The 14659-nt window shown below is 57.8% G+C and overlaps 1 protein-coding gene across 7 annotated transcripts in view; it reads right to left on the reverse strand.

The window, feature by feature from the left end:
* Window positions 1–14659, reverse strand: part of ARHGAP32 (Rho GTPase activating protein 32) — a 394160-nt gene that overhangs the window by 216332 nt on the left and 163169 nt on the right. The gene's annotated exons all lie outside the window — the stretch shown is intronic.

The following is a 14659-nucleotide window of genomic DNA, read 5'->3' on the forward strand; positions in this document are numbered from 1 at the left end:
TCAGTCCGTGTCATCAGACCCCAACATGATGCAAATCTGCTGCTTCCCGAAAGATGCCCCCCACTGTAAAGACCCCTCACCATCATGTGGCGCATGAAGACTCCTCTGGATGCGGTGCGGCGGCGCAGGAGCCGGGATGTTGCGCTCCGCTGCACCTTGTCCACTTTGGTTCATTATCACAAGGTCAGAGAGTTAACAGCTCATCAGAATATCTGACAATTACCGGCATTCGGGCAGATGAAGACGAGAAGCCCCTCAAGGTGCAAGAAATGCTGAGACCAGCAAAAAAGGAGCCCCCACCCCGGGAAGAGTGTAGAAAAGACCATGGGGGCATCTCTCCCTGGAGGGGTCACCAGTTATGCCCTATGACACATTCTGTATCTGCACTCACTATGTACATCCATTACTGATCCTGAGTTACATCCTGCATTATACTCCAGAGCTGCACTCACTATTCTGCTGGTGCAGTCACTGTGTACATACATACATTACTGATCCTGAGTTACATCCTGTATTATACTCCAGAGCTGCACTCACTATTCTGCTGGTGCAGTCACTGTGTACATACATTACATTACTGATCCTGAGTTACATCCTGTATTATACTCCAGAGCTGCACTCACTATTCTGCTGGTGCAGTCACTGTGTACATACATACATTACTGATCCTGAGTTACATCCTGTATTATACTCCAGAGCTGCACTCACTATTCTGCTGGTGGAGTCACTGTGTACATATATTACATTACTGATCCTGTACTGATCCTGAGTTACCTCCTGTATTATACTCCAGAGCTGCACTCACTATTCTGCTGGTGCAGTCACTGTGTACATACATTACATTACTGACCCTAAGTTACATCCTGTATTATACTCCAGAGCTGCACTCACTATTCTGCTGGTGCAGTCACTGTGTACATACATACATTACTGATCCTGAGTTACATCCTGTATTATACTCCAGAGCTGCACTCACTATTCTGCTGGTGGAGTCACTGTGTACATATATTACATTACTGATCCTGTACTGATCCTGAGTTACATCCTGTATTATACTCCAGAGCTGCACTCACTATTCTGCTGGTGCTGTCACTGTGTACATAAATTACATTACTGATCCTGAGTTACATCCTGTATTATACTCCAGAGCTGCACTCACTATTCTGCTGGTGCAGTCACTGTGTACATACATACATTACTGATCCCGAGTTACATCCTGTATTATACTCCAGAGCTGCACTCACTATTCTGCTGGTGCAGTCACTGTGTACATACATTACATTACTGATCCTGAGTTACATCCTGTATTATACTCCAGAGCCGCACTCACTATTCTGCTGGTGGAGTCACTGTGTACATATATTACATTACTGATCCTGTACTGATCCTGAGTTACATCCTGTATTATACTTCAGAGCTGCACTCACTATTCTGCTGGTGCTGTCACTGTGTACATACATACATTACTGATCCCGAGTTACATCCTGTATTATACTCCAGAGCTGCACTCACTATTCTGCTGGTGCAGTCACTGTGTACATACATTACATTACTGATCCTGAGTTACATCCTGTATTATACTCCAGAGCTGCACTCACTATTCTGCTGGTGCAGTCACTGTGTACATACATTACATTACTGATCCTGAGTTACATCCTGTATTATACTCCAGAGCCGCACTCACTATTCTGCTGGTGCAGTCACTGTGTACATACATTACATTACTGATCCTGAGTTACATCCTGTATTATACGCCAGAGCTGCACTCACTATTCTGCTGGTGCAGTCACTGTGTACATACATACATTACTGATCCTGAGTTACATCCTGTATTATACTCCAGAGCTGCACTCACTATTCTGCTGGTGGAGTCACTGTGTACATATATTACATTACTGATCCTGTACTGATCCTGAGTTACCTCCTGTATTATACTCCAGAGCTGCACTCACTATTCTGCTGGTGCAGTCACTGTGTACATACATTACATTACTGACCCTGAGTTACATCCTGTATTTACTCCAGAGCTGCACTCGCTATTCTGCTGGTGCAGTCACTGTGTACATACATTACATTACTAATCCTGAGTTACCTCCTGTATTATACCCCAGAGCTGCACTCACTATTCTGCTGGTGCAGTCACTGTGTACATACATTACATTACTGATCCTGAGTTACATCCTGTATTATACTCCAGAGCTGCACTCACTATTCTGCTGGTGCAGTCTCTGTGTACATACATTACATTACTGATCCTGTGTTACCTCCTGTATTATACTCCAGATCTGCACTCACTATTCTGCTGGTGCAGTCACTGTGTACATACATTAGATTACTGATCCTGAGTTACATCCTGTATTATACTCCAGAGCTGCACTCACTATTCTGCTGGTGCAGTCACTGTGTACATACATTACTGATCCTGAGTTACCTCCTGTATTATACCCCAGAGCTGCACTCACTATTCTGCTGGTGCAGTCACTGTGTACATACATTACATTACTGATCCTGAGTTACATCCTGTATTATACTCCAGAGCTGCACTCACTATTCTGCTGGTGCACTCACTGTGTACATACATTACATTACTGATCCTGAGTTACATCCTGTATTATACTCCAGAGCTGCACTCACTATTCTGCTGGTGCAGTCTCTGTGTACATACATTACATTACTGATCCTGAGTTACCTCCTGTATTATACTCCAGAGCTGCACTCACTATTCTGCTGGTGGAGTCACTGTGTACATATATTACATTACTGATCCTGTACTGATCCTGAGTTACCTCCTGTATTATACTCCAGAGCTGCACTCACTATTCTGCTGGTGCAGTCACAATGTACATACATTACATTACTGACCCTGAGTTACATCCTGTATTATACTCCAGAGCTGCACTCACTATTCTGCTGGTGCAGTCACTGTGTACATACATACATTACTGATCCTGAGTTACATCCTGTATTATACTCCAGAGCTGCACTCACTATTCTGCTGGTGGAGTCACTGTGTACATATATTACATTACTGATCCTGTACTGATCCTGAGTTACATCCTGTATTATACTCCAGAGCTGCACTCACTATTCTGCTGGTGCTGTCACTGTGTACATAAATTACATTACTGATCCTGAGTTACATCCTGTATTATACTCCAGAGCTGCACTCACTATTCTGCTGGTGCAGTCACTGTGCACATACATTACATTACTGATCCTGAGTTACATCCTGTATTATACTCCAGAGCTGCACTCACTATTCTGCTGGTGCAGTCACTGTGTACATACATTACATTACTGATCCTGAGTTACCTCCTGTATTATACCCCAGAGCTGCACTCACTATTCTGCTGGTGCAGTCACTGTGTACATACATTACATGTAATTTGAGGCACTTACGATTTAGAAATTGAATAAGTAAGGAATGTGGGCGACTGTGGGCATTACTGTGGCTCAGTGGTTAGCACTGTATGGTGGCTCAGTGGTTAGCACTGTATGGTGGCTCAGTGGTTAGCACTGCACGGTGGCTCAGTGGTTAGCACTGCACGGTGGCTCAGTGGTTAGCACTGTATGGTGGCTCAGTGGTTAGCACTGCACGGTGGCTCAGTGGTTAGCACTATAGCCTTGCAGTGCTGGGATCCTGGGTTCAAATCCCACCAAGGACAACATCTGCGAGGAGTTTGTATGTTCTCCCCGTGGGTTTCCTCCGGGTTCTCCGCAGGGGCGCACAATCTATATTCCCTATGGGGACAGTGCCGGTAATGTCTGTAAAGCTGTGGAATTAATAGCGCTATGTAAGTGAGTAAAATAAATAAATAAGATTTGTGCTCTGAAGCCTCCAGATTGGTGACTGCAGCTCGAGCAGACTGTGTTTTATGCAGTTGAGACTTGGGAAAGGGAGAAACTGATGGTGCTGAAAATCATTTCTAGCCCAAGTCTTTAGCAGTGTGAAGAAGGCGAGTTTCCATCAGTCGGTGCTTTCCTGATGCGACTTCTGGGCTCCGGCTCCAGACCGTCACAATTTGCTTCTTTTTAGAGATCACAAATACCAAAAACGATAGAAATAGATTCATAAAAACCGAGGGGAGCTGAAGCAAGCATTGTGCCGGCAGCCAATCAGGAGGCTTCTTGTGTTCTTTATTACACCTTTTATGAATTAAGGGAGGAATCTGATTGGTGCAAAACAAAAGCGGCCAATAATGAAACGTTGTATTTGCCAGGTAACCCCCTCAGAGGCAGGAGGCCGCAGGTGCCTCGTACCCCCCCACGATGTGACTCATGCACAGGCTCATGTATCCACATAAACAAATGATCTGGACCTGGCTTTCATTCATGAGGACGGTGGAGCCGGCGGCAGGGAGCATGGAGCCGCCTTTGTTCTCCTCCCTGAATGGATTTTGTATTGGAGGCGCACAGATTCCAGCGTCTCCTCCTCACATTCCTTCCACATTGTGTGTGAACAAGGCCTCATTGTTGGACTCTGCATTCAGGGATCGGCGATAGTAGGGGATCTGGATGAGGCCGTTACATGCCGCACGTCACAGCTGCTCTGCGGGTCTCTGCACCTACAGAGGGCACGCTGCAATGCACCAAGCAACGCAAGAGGGTACAGACGCTGGCGAGGCGGGCACCTGGCAGCGTACAAGACGGAGAGAAAAGATGAGAAGCCTCATCTGTAAATGGAGGACACGGGCTGAGGAGTCTGTAAGCCAGACCTCCGACTCCACAGCCCTGCGAGCTATGTCCAGAAACTGCGTACAACCAATGCCAATACTCTGGTGTGGTATCCTGCCAGCGTCCAGACCACCGGAGTGTCCCCGTGTACCAGGAGGACAGAGCCATGGATACAGATCCTGCGCTGGGCAATCATGTCCCACGCTGCCATATACACAGGACATCTGCGCTGCACAGAGTGGCGTCACAATCAGCGTCCACACAGCAGCACGCACCTGCATACCAACCCGCGCGGCGTCCATCAGCGGCGGCGGCACCAACACGTGTGACAGATTTCACCAGAGTTACATGGCTGCCTATCACAGTAACAGCTTCATGCTGGGGGGCTCGAGTCTGCCAGGTTGGGAGCCCCTTCTACACTGCTGCTCTTCAGTCAGTCAATCGCCCGCTCTGATGGAATATCCATGAGATGCGCCACTGACTGGCTGCAGCGGTCACATGACACAGCATCAGCAGCACGGACATCGCTAGAAAGCTGCGGGCGTGGGAAGCGAGTACAGACTGTTTATATTTTCTAAGGACCCCCGAGATGATCATGTGGCGGCTGTCACAAGGATCAATCAGCATAGATCGTCAGGATGACACTGGCGCCCATCATCCTGTCTGCCGGGGAGCGGTACGATCCTGATAAAGGCTGCGCAGGTGGTCTGAACTCTGCGCAACATTGCAGGGGCACCCAGCCTGGTTGGGTCTACACAGAAGCATTTGTAAACCCTATAACAAAGAGCTTGTAAGCGCTGCGCTCCTTGCCTATGAGACTAGCCACCACAGAAGTGGCCGTTAACCTAGGCAACGAGCCGTAAACTAGAAAATTAAAAATCCTTCCATAATTGAGAACAGGGCAGATTTTTAGGAAGACATAAAACTAAATATTGCTTGAGAAAAACCCAGTGAATCTTCCAGCACCCCATGACCTGAGGGTGGGCACAGAGGCTGCAGGGGGCATCTGTACTGGGAGCGAGCGTGGGTTATGCTGCAGAGGGGCTCAGATAATTAGGAAAGTGTCTGCGCACATAGACGTGGAGCACTAAACGCTCCACCCGGAGGAAGATGCAGAAAATCACACACAATATAGTCACTTCCATAACAAAGATCCAAGACCACCAAGTGCAGAGGGTAGGATACCCCAGACCAACCGCAGGGCGAGGCAGAAGCCCGAAATACACAGCCGAACACTGGACCAGTCAGAACTACGGCGGGCCACCCTGCTGGCAGTGTAAGAGCCGACTATCCACAGGGCGCTCCAACATCACACACCGGGGGGTCAGAGATAACCAAGGGGTCCGGACACAGCGGGATCCTCAGTGCTGGCAGCTCAGAGACGATCTGCGCTCCCATCTCGTGTGCTGACACGCTGCCGCCATTCTTACAAGGAATCACTAATTACAGACGCATCATCTATTAGTCACAATGAATGACTCCATGGCCACACCGAGACAGAACAGGCCAAGGGCCGACACGCCACACAGCGGGGAGACAGAGGGGGATAGAGAGTGCGAGGGGCACGGAAGAGAGAGAGAGAGAGGGGGGGAGACGGAGGGGGAGAGAGAGGGGCACGGAACAGAGAGAGAGAGAGAGAGAGGGGCACGGAACAGAGAGAGAGGGGGGGCACGGAAGAGAGAGAGGGGGGGCACAGAAGAGAGAGAGAGGGGGGGCACGGAAGAGAGAGAGAGGGGGGGCACGGAAGAGAGAGAGAGGGGGGGCACGGAAGAGAGAGAGAGAGGGGGGCACGGAAGAGAGAGAGGGGGGGGCACGGAAGAGAGAGAGAGAGAGGGGGGGCACGGAAGAGAGAGAGAGAGGGGGGGCACGGAAGAGAGAGAGAGAGGGGGGCACGGAAGAGAGAGAGAGAGGGGGCACAGAAGAGAGAGAGAGAGAGGGGGGGAGACGGAGGGGGAGAGAGAGGGGCACGGAACAGAGAGAGAGAGAGAGAGAGAGGGGCACGGAACAGAGAGAGAGAGAGAGAGAGGGGCACGGAAGAGAGAGAGGGGGGGCACGGAAGAGAGAGAGAGAGGGGGGCACGGAAGAGAGAGAGAGAGGGGGGCACGGAAGAGAGAGAGAGGGGGGCACGGAAGAGGAGAGAGAGAGGGGGGCACGGAAGAGAGAGAGAGGGGGGGGCACGGAAGAGAGAGAGGGGGGGGCACGGAAGAGAGAGAGAGAGAGAGGGGGGAGACGGAGGGGGAGAGAGAGGGGCACGGAACAGAGAGAGAGAGAGAGAGGGGCACGGAACAGAGAGAGAGAGAGAGAGAGAGAGAGAGGGGCACGGAAGAGAGAGAGAGGGGGGGGCACGGAAGAGAGAGAGAGGGGGGGGCACAGAAGAGAGAGAGAGGGGGGGGCACGGAAGAGAGAGAGAGGGGGGGCACGGAAGAGATAGAGAGAGGGGGGGCACGGAAGAGAGAGAGGGGGGGCACGGAAGAGAGAGAGGGGGGGCACGGAAGAGAGAGAGAGAGGGGGGCACGGAAGAGAGAGAGAGAGGGGGGCACGGAAGAGAGAGAGAGAGGGGGGCACGGAAGAGAGAGAGAGAGGGGGGCACGGAAGAGAGAGAGAGAGGGGGGCACGGAAGAGAGAGAGAGGGGGGGCACGGAAGAGAGAGAGAGGGGGGGCACGGAAGAGAGAGAGAGGGGGGGCACGGAAGAGAGAGAGAGGGGGGCACGGAAGAGAGAGAGAGGGGGGGCACGGAAGAGAGAGGGGGGGGCACGGAAGAGAGAGAGAGGGGGGGGCACGGAAGAGAGAGGGGGGGGGCACGGAAGAGAGAGAGAGGGGGGGGGCACGGAAGAGAGAGAGAGAGGGGGGCACGGAAGAGAGAGAGGGGGGGCACGGAAGAGAGAGAGAGAGGGGGGCACGGAAGAGAGAGAGAGAGGGGGGCACGGAAGAGAGAGAGAGAGGGGGGCACGGAAGAGAGAGAGAGAGGGGGGCACGGAAGAGAAAGAGAGGGGCACGGAACAGAGAGAGAGAGAGGGGGGGCACGGAAGAGAGAGAGAGAGGGGGGGCACGGAAGAAGAGAGAGAGGGGGGGCACGGAAGAGAGAGAGAGGGGGGGCACGGAAGAGAGAGAGAGGGGGGGCACGGAAGAGAGAGAGAGGGGGGGCACGGAAGAGAGAGAGAGGGGGGCACGGAAGAGAGAGAGAGGGGGGCACGGAAGAGAGAGAGAGGGGGGCACGGAAGAGAGAGAGAGGGGGGGCACGGAAGAGAGAGGGGGGGCACGGAAGAGAGAGGGGGGGCACGGAAGAGAGAGGGGGGGGCACGGAAGAGAGAGAGAGGGGGGGCACGGAAGAGAGAGAGAGGGGGGGCACGGAGAGAGAGAGAGGGGGGCACGGAAGAGAGAGGGGGGGGCACGGAAGAGAGAGAGAGGGGGGCACGGAACAGAGAGAGAGGGGGGGCACGGAACAGAGAGAGAGGGGGGGCACGGAACAGAGAGAGAGGGGGGGCACGGAACAGAGAGAGAGGGGGGGCACGGAACAGAGAGAGAGGGGGGGCACGGAACAGAGAGAGAGGGGGGGCACGGAACAGAGAGAGAGGGGGGCACGGAACAGAGAGAGAGGGGGGGCACGGAACAGAGAGAGAGGGGGGGCACGGAACAGAGAGAGAGGGGGGGCACGGAACAGAGAGAGAGGGGGGGCACGGAACAGAGAGAGAGAGAGGGGGCACGGAACAGAGAGAGAGAGAGGGGGCACGGAACAGAGAGAGAGAGGGGGGGGCACGGAACAGAGAGAGAGAGAGGGGGGCACGGAACAGAGAGAGAGAGGGGGGCACGGAACAGAGAGAGAGAGGGGGGCACGGAACAGAGAGAGAGAGAGGGGGGCACGGAACAGAGAGAGAGAGAGGGGGGCACGGAAGAGAGAGAGAGAGGGGGGCACGGAAGAGAGAGAGAGGGGGGGGCACGGAAGAGAGAGAGAGAGGGGGCACGGAACAGAGAGAGAGAGAGGGGGGTTTAATGAAGACAGAGAGAGGGGGGGCACGGAGAGAGAGAGAGGGGGGGCACGGAAGAGAGAGAGAGGGGGGGCACGGAAGAGAGAGAGAGAGGGGCACGGAAGAGAGATGGGGGGCACGGAAGAGAGAGAGAGAGGGGGGGCACGGAAGAGAGAGAGAGGGGGGGGCATGGAAGAGAGAGAGAGGGGGGGGCACGGAAGAGAGAGAGAGAGGGGGGGCACGGAAGAGAGAGAGGGGGGCACGGAAGAGAGAGAGAGGGGGGCACGGAAGAGAGAGAGGGGGGGGCACGGAAGAGAGAGAGAGGGGGGGCACGGAAGAGAGAGAGAGGGGCACGGAACAGAGAGAGAGAGAGGGGGGGCACGGAAGAGAGAGAGAGAGGGGGGTTTAATGAAGAGAGAGAGAGAGGGGGGGGCACGGAAGAGAGAGAGAGGGGGGGCACGGAAGAGAGAGAGAGAGGGGGGGCACGGAAGAGAGAGAGAGAGGGGGGCACGGAAGAGAGAGAGGGGCACGGAAGAGAGAGAGGGGCACGGAAGAGAGAGAGGGGGGCACGGAAGAGAGAGAGAGAGGGCACGGAAGAGAGAGAGAGAGAGAGGGGGGGGGCACGGAAGAGAGAGAGGGGCACGGAAGAGAGAGAGAGGGGCACGGAAGAGAGAGAGAGAGGGGGAGCACGGAAGAGAGAGAGAGGGGGAGCACGGAAGAGAGAGAGAGAGAGGGGGGGCACGGAAGAGAGAGAGAGAGGGGGGGCACGGAAGAGAGAGAGAGAGGGGGGGCACGGAAGAGAGAGAGAGAGGGGGGCACGGAAGAGAGAGAGAGAGGGGGGCACGGAAGAGAGAGGGGGGGCACGGAAGAGAGAGAGAGGGGGGGCAAGGAAGAGAGAGAGAGGGGGGCACGGAAGAGAGAGAGAGAGAGAGAGGGGGGAGACGGAGGGGGAGAGAGAGAGAGGGGCACGGAACAGAGAGAGAGAGAGGGGGGCACGGAAGAGAGAGAGGGGGGGCACGGAAGAGAGAGAGGGGGGGGCACGGAAGAGAGAGAGAGAGGGGGGGCACGGAAGAGAGAGAGAGAGGGGGGGCACGGAAGAGAGAGAGAGGGGGGGCACGGAAGAGAGAGAGAGGGGGGCACGGAAGAGAGAGGGAGAGAGGGGGGCACGGAAGAGAGAGAGAGAGAGAGAGGGGGGGAGACGGAGGGGGAGAGAGTGCGAGGGGCACGGAACAGAGAGAGAGAGGGGGGCACGGAACAGAGAGAGAGGGGGGGCACGGAACAGAGAGAGAGGGGGGGCACGGAACAGAGAGAGAGGGGGGGCACGGAACAGAGAGAGAGGGGGGGCACGGAACAGAGAGAGAGAGGGGGGCACGGAAGAGAGAGAGAGAGGGGGGCACGGAAGAGAGAGAGAGAGGGGGGCACGGAAGAGAGAGAGAGAGGGGGGCACGGAAGAGAGAGAGGGGGGGCACGGAAGAGAGAGAGAGGGGGGCACGGAAGAGACAGAGAGGGGGGGCACGGAAGAGACAGAGAGGGGGGGCACGGAAGAGACAGAGAGGGGGGGCACGGAAGAGACAGAGAGGGGGGGCACGGAAGAGACAGAGAGGGGGGGCACGGAAGAGACAGAGGGGGGGCACGGAAGAGACAGAGGGGGGGCACGGAGGAGAGAGAGAGGGGGGCACGGAAGAGAGAGAGAGGGGGGGCACGGAAGAGAGAGAGAGGGGGGGCACGGAAGAGAGAGAGAGGGGGGGCACGGAAGAGAGAGAGTGGGGGCACGGAAGAGAGAGAGAGAGGGGGGGCACGGAAGAGAGAGAGAGAGGGGGGGCACGGAAGAGAGAGAGAGAGAGGGGGGGCACGGAAGAGAGAGAGAGAGGGGGGGCACGGAAGAGAGAGAGAGATGGGGGGCACGGAAGAGAGAGAGAGAGAGGGGGGGCACGGAAGAGAGCTCGGAAAGAGAGAGAGAGAGGGGGGGGCACGGAAGAGGAGAGAGAGATGGGGGGCACGGATGAGAGAGAGAGAGAGGGGGGGCACGGAAGAGAGAGAGAGAGGGGGGGCACGGAGAGAGAGAGGGGGGCACGGAAGGAGAGAGAGAGAGAGAGAGGGGGCACGGAAGAGAGAGAGAGAGAGGGGGGGCACGGAAGAGAGAGAGAGAGGGGGGCACGGAAAGAGAGAGAGAGAGGGGGGCACGGAAGAGAGAGAGAGAGGGGGGGCACGGAAAGAGAGAGAGAGGGGGGGGCACGGAAGAGAGAGAGAGAGGGGGGGCACGGAAGAGAGAGAGAGAGGGGGGGCACGGAAGAGAGAGAGGGGGGGCACGGAAGAGAGAGAGAGAGAGGGGGGGCACGGAAGAGAGAGAGAGGGGGGGCACGGAAGAGAGAGAGAGAGGGGGGGCACGGAAGAGAGAGAGAGAGGGGGGGCACGGAAGAGAGAGAGAGGGGGGGCACGGAAGAGAGAGAGAGAGGGGGGGGCACGGAAGAGAGAGAGAGAGGGGGGCACGGAAGAGAGAGAGAGAGGGGGGCACGGAAGAGAGAGAGAGGGGGGGCACGGAAGAGAGAGAGAGAGGGGGGGCACGGAAGAGAGAGAGAGGGGGGGCACGGAAGAGAGAGAGAGAGGGGGGGCACGGAAGAGAGAGAGAGAGGGGGGCACGGAAGAGAGAGAGGGGGGCACGGAAGAGAGAGAGAGGAGGGGGGCACGGAAGAGAGAGAGAGAGGGGGGGGGCACGGAAGAGAGAGAGAGAGGGGGGGGCACGGAAGAGAGAGAGAGGGGGGGGCACGGAAGAGAGAGAGAGAGGGGGGGCACGGAAGAGAGAGAGGGGGGGCACGGAAGAGAGAGAGAGAGGGGGGGCACGGAAGAGAGAGAGAGAGGGGGGGCACGGAAGAGAGAGAGAGGGGGGGCACGGAAGAGAGAGAGAGGGGGGGCACGGAAGAGAGAGAGAGAGGGGGGCACGGAAGAGAGAGAGAGAGGGGGGGCACGGAGAGAGAGAGAGAGGGGGGGCACGGAAGAGAGAGAGAGAGGGGGGGCACGGAAGAGAGAGAGAGAGGGGGGGCACGGAAGAGAGAGAGAGAGAGGGGGGCACGGAAGAGAGAGAGAGAGGGGGGGCACGGAAGAGAGAGAGAGAGGGGGGCACGGAAGAGAGAGAGAGAGGGGGGGCACGGAAGAGAGAGAGGAGGGGGGCACGGAAGAGAGAGAGAGGGGGGGCACGGAAGAGAGAGAGAGGGGGGGCACGGAAGAGAGAGAGAGAGGGGGGGCACGGAAGAGAGAGAGAGAGGGGGGGCACGGAAGAGAGAGAGAGAGGGGGCACGGAAGAGAGAGAGAGGGGGGGCACGGAAGAGAGAGAGAGGGGGGGCACGGAAGAGAGAGAGAGAGGGGGGGCACGGAAGAGAGAGAGAGAGGGGGGGCACGGAAGAGAGAGAGAGAGGGGGGGCACGGAAGAGAGAGAGAAGGGGGGGGCACGGAAGAGAGAGAGAGAGGGGGGCACGGAAGAGAGAGAGAGAGAGGGGGGGCACGGAAGAGAGAGAGAGAGGGGGGGCACGGGAGAGAGAGAGAGAGGGGGGGGCACGGAAGAGAGAGAGAGAGAGGAGGGGGGGCACGGAGAGAGAGAGAGAGAGGGGGGGCACGGAAGAGAGAGAGAGAGGGGGGGCACGGAAGAGAGAGAGAGAGAGAGAGGGGGGGCACGGAAGAGAGAGAGAGAGAGGGGGGCACGGAGAGAGAGAGAGAGGGGGGCACGGAAGAGAGAGAGAGAGAGGGGGGCAGGGAGAGAGAGAGAGAGAGGGGGCACGGAAGAGAGAGAGAGAGGGGGGGCACGGAAGAGAGAGAGAGAGGGGGGGCACGGAAGAGAGAGAGAGAGGGGGGGCACGGAAGACAGAGAGAGGGGGGGGGCACGGAAGAGAGAGAGAGAGGGGGGGCACGGAAGAGAGAGAGAGAGGGGGGGCACGGAAGAGAGAGAGAGAGAGGGGGGGCACGGAAGAGAGAGAGAGAGGGGGGGCACGGAAGAGAGAGAGAGAGACGGGGGGCACGGAAGAGAGAGAGAGAGACGGGGGGCACGGAAGAGAGAGAGCGAGACGGGGGGCACGGAAGAGAGAGAGAGAGGGGGGGGCACGGAAGAGAGAGAGAGAGGGGGGGGCACGGAAGAGAGAGAGAGAGGGGGGGGCACGGAAGAGAGAGAGGGGGGGCACGGAAGAGAGAGAGAGGGGGGGGCACGGAAGAGAGAGAGGGGGGCACGGAAGAGAGAGAGAGAGGGGGGCACGGAAGAGAGAGAGAGAGGGGGGGCACGGAAGAGAGAGAGAGAGGGGGGGCACGGAAGAGAGAGAGAGAGGGGGGGCACGGAAGAGAGAGAGAGAGAGAGGGGGGGCACGGAAGAGAGAGAGAGAGAGAGGGGGGGCACGGAAGAGAGAGAGAGAGGGGGGGGGCACGGAAGAGAGAGAGAGAGGGGGGGGGCACGGGAGAGAGAGAGGGGGGGGGCACGGAAGAGAGAGAGGGGGGGCACGGAAGAGAGAGAGAGGGGGGGCACGGAAGAGAGAGAGGGGGGGCACGGAAGAGAGAGAGAGGGGGGGGCACGGAAGAGAGAGAGGGGGGGGCACGGAAGAGAGAGAGAGGGGGGGCACGGAAGAGAGAGAGAGGGGGGGCACGGAAGAGAGAGAGAGAGGGGGGCACGGAAGAGAGAGAGAGAGGGGGGCACGGAAGAGAGAGAGAGGGGGGCACGGAAGAGAGAGAGAGGGGGGCACGGAAGAGAGAGAGAGAGGGGGGCACGGAAGAGAGAGAGAGAGAGGGGGGAGACGGAGGGGGAGAGAGTGCGAGGGGCACGGAACAGAGAGAGAGAGGGGGGGCACGGAACATAGAGAGAGAGGGGGGCACGGTACAGAGAGAGAGAGGGGGGGCACGGAAGAGAGAGAGAGAGGGGGGGCACGGAAGAGAGAGAGAGAGAGGGGCACGGAAGAGAGAGAGAGAGAGGGGGCACGGAAGAGAGAGAGAGAGAGAGGGCACGGAAGAGAGAGAGAGAGGGGGGGCACGGAAGAGAGACAGAGAGGGGGGGCAGGGAAGAGAGACAGAGAGGGGGGGCACGGAAGAGAGACAGAGAGGGGGGGCACGGAAGAGAGACAGAGAGGGGGGGCACGGAAGAGAGACAGAGAGGGGGGGCACGGAAGAGAGACAGAGAGGGGGGGCACGGAAGAGACAGAGAGGGGGGGCACGGAAGAGACAGAGAGGGGGGGCACGGAAGAGAGAGAGAGAGGGGGGGCACGGAAGAGAGAGAGAGAGGGGGGGCACGGAAGAGAGAGAGAGAGGGGGGGCACGGAAGAGAGAGAGAGAGGGGGGGCACGGAAGAGAGAGAGAGAGGGGGGCACGGAAGAGAGAGAGAGAGAGGGGGGGCACGGAAGAGAGAGAGAGAGAGGGGGGGCACGGAAGAGAGAGAGAGAGGGGGGCACGGGAGAGAGAGAGAGGGGGGGCACGGAAGAGAGAGAGAGGGGGGGCACGGAAGAGAGAGAGAGAGAGGGGGGGCACGGAAGAGAGAGAGAGAGAGGGGGGGCACGGAAGAGAGAGAGAGAGAGGGGGGGCACGGAAGAGAGAGAGAGAGGGGGGGCACGGAAGAGAGAGAGAGAGAGGGGGGGCACGGAAGAGAGAGAGAGAGAGGGGGGGCACGGAAGAGAGAGAGAGAGAGGGGGGGCACGGAAGAGAGAGAGAGAGAGAGGGGGGGCACGGAAGAGAGAGAGAGAGAGGGGGGGGCACGGAAGAGAGAGAGAGAGGGGGGGGCACGGAAGAGAGAGAGAGAGGGGGGGCACGGAAGAGAGAGAGGGGGTCACGGAAGAGAGAGAGGGGGGCACGGAAGAGAGAGAGAGAGGGGGGCACGGAAGAAGAGAGAGAGAGGGGGGCACGGAAGAGAGAGAGAGGGGGGGCACGGAAGAGAGAGAGAGGGGGGGCACGGAAGAGAGAGAGAGGGGGGGCACGGAAGAGAGAGAGAGAGGGGGGGCACGGAAGAGAGAGAGAGAGGGGGGGCACGGAAGAGAGAGAGAGAGGGGGGGCACGGAAGA

The sequence above is a fragment of the Phyllobates terribilis genome, unplaced genomic scaffold (genome assembly GCF_046119375.1).
Source record: "Phyllobates terribilis strain yellow unplaced genomic scaffold, ASM4611937v1 Scaffold_12__6_contigs__length_324123572, whole genome shotgun sequence".
In the NCBI taxonomy this organism is placed as follows: Eukaryota; Metazoa; Chordata; class Amphibia; order Anura; family Dendrobatidae; genus Phyllobates; species Phyllobates terribilis.